We start from the raw sequence: 2,587 nt of genomic DNA, 5'->3' as shown, positions 1-2,587 counted from the left end.
TTGATGGACATTGAGGAGGGCACTTGTTGGGATGAGCACTGGGTGTTATATGTAAGCAATTTGACAATAAATTATATTTTAAAAAAGAAAGGAAGAAATACACAGAAAAAAACAAAGATAGTGGAACACACAAATACTGGGATTCTCAGAAACTGGGACAGAGAGACACCAGAAAACAAATAGACCATGGCATATACAAACACTGCTTGTAAACCTACAAATTCAGGGACACACAAACACTAGGACATACAGATGCTGGGATATAGTCTCTAGGCACACATAAATCCTGAAACGCAGACATACTACAATATGGTGACACAGGGACATAGTCACTGAATAATATAGACACTAAGATATCCTGACTCAATCATGCAGAAACTGGCATACAAACGCTAAAGCACACAAAGCACCAAAAACACATAAACGCTTCAACATGCTTAATTTGGAACACACAGACACTGGAACATGTACATATATGAGAACACATAGAGCCTAGAACTTACAGATGTGGGAAGACACTGATAATGGGACATACAGACACTCTTTTCACATTGAGACACACAGATGCTATCACACTAGGGCACACAGATGGGGATAAAGACACTGAGGCACACAGAAACACTGAACTGAGATACACAACCAACGTGCTGGCACTGTGACACCAGACACTGAGGGCACAAAGACACTAATGCACTCATTTACAGTCATAAAGAGAAACTGATATACAAAAGACATTGTGGTACATAGGCACTAAGACACATAAATCTTAAGACACATAAACACTTGGATATACAGAGACTGGGTGAATGATGGGGCAATCTCCTAAGATGAGGGATCCTAGGAGAAGAAGTAGGCTTTGGTAGGGAGCTTACATTACTTTGAGATATCCATGGGCCTCCCAAAACATTTATTCATTCATTAATCTCCCTTCTTTCTCCAAATGTCTTGAGATTTCAGAGATCTTTGTTAGAATAAGTTTGCAAGTAATAGAAACACTAACTGGAACTATTTTAATGAAGGGAATTTATTGGCTCATGTAACTGGGAAAAACTAAAAAAAAAGTAGGGTGTTTCAGAACCCATCATCTGTTCAATGATGTCCCCAAGGTAACATTCAACTTCTTTCTATCTCTTCACTGCCTTCCATAGTTACTCTATACTAAGCGTGGCTCCTCTAACCACAGGGTGACTGCCAGCAACAACAAACACTTAAGGAAATTCCTGAGTTTCACTCTAACTTGAATACATGCCCACTTTAAAATCAATTATTGTGTCCTGGGATATAAGGTTGTGCTAACTGGCTTAGACCAGATCTGGGTCCATTCTTGGATGAAAAGGTTGGGTCAGCACCACCCAACTACATGACAGCTACATATTGTGTGAGTGGTAAAATGAATGCTGGATAGACCACCAAGCATGTCACTACATTAGAATAAGCGATTTAGCTATAGTAAACACTGTAAACCAGGTCAAAAGAATAAGTGCCCAGTAATGATGGAGTAATAATTATACCAGTTGACCCATAAAGGTAAAGCTACTCCAACGCAGTCCAAAAGTTTGAGCCTCCTAGCAGCCATGGCAAAAAAATGACAACACAGTGATGATCTCTGAAAGTGATCTTCATGTAACTGTTTCTTCATGGTAGCAAATGACTACTACTATCATTGCAGTTACAATCCACTCTATCCTGCATGTAAGTTGGGTAGAATCTACAATTTGGCAATCTACAATTTGCTACTATTAACAGGATAAAATGGAGTCCAAGAGCATGTGTGTGACCTACGTTAGAGGACAAAGTAAGTCAATGGCAGAGCCAGGACTGGAATCCCCAATGTGTCTTAGCTATAAGCAATAGAAATAAACTCTGGCTGATTAAAACATAAAGAAATTTGTTAAACAGTTATTAGATAGTTCACAGAATCTGTGAGGGCAGGAAAACCAGATGCAAAGATAACATGATGCCCAGAATCCCACCTTAGAATTTTTCCAGAGGAGATACTGCTCGTGATGCCATTGGAAACTGATGTCATCATTTGCAGTTCCCACCTCACCAACTCTCCCACTGCCTCTGGAAATCAGATGTAGCTGCTGCAGCTGCATTCAGCCATCAACAAAATGGGTTTCATGTAGTCCCTGATTCCTTAAACTTAACTCATGATTCCAAGTCTAGGATAAGTTCATCTAATTACTGTACTCTAGCCATGTGCCCAAGCCTTAGTTGCAAAGGAGGCTGGGCAAGTGAGGAAGTGTTTTTTACAGCTTCTGTTGTGGCAGGTGGGCCCTGCCTCATAAGGCAGGGGATTACCAAGTACATAAAAGGAATCAGTAGCCAAAAACAGTGGTAAATATTCATTATAACTTGCTTATGATCACCATACCCAGGCTCCTACAATGGAACCACTTATTCTGCAACCAGTTGTTCAATCAGCATTTCCCAAGTATGGCAAGCTAGAAACACTCAAAGAAAAATGTAGGTGGTGAGAGAGAGATGTCCCCTCTGTCCTCCTTCCAGGCTAGATGGAGTGTTCCACCCACACAGGAGCTCTTTGGTAAATAGCACCAAATACTCGAATAAGGTTTAAAACTGG

This window comes from Panthera tigris, chromosome X (assembly GCF_018350195.1).
Source record: "Panthera tigris isolate Pti1 chromosome X, P.tigris_Pti1_mat1.1, whole genome shotgun sequence".
NCBI classification, from domain to species: Eukaryota; Metazoa; Chordata; class Mammalia; order Carnivora; family Felidae; genus Panthera; species Panthera tigris.
Note: the sequence above shows the minus strand (reverse complement) of the source record.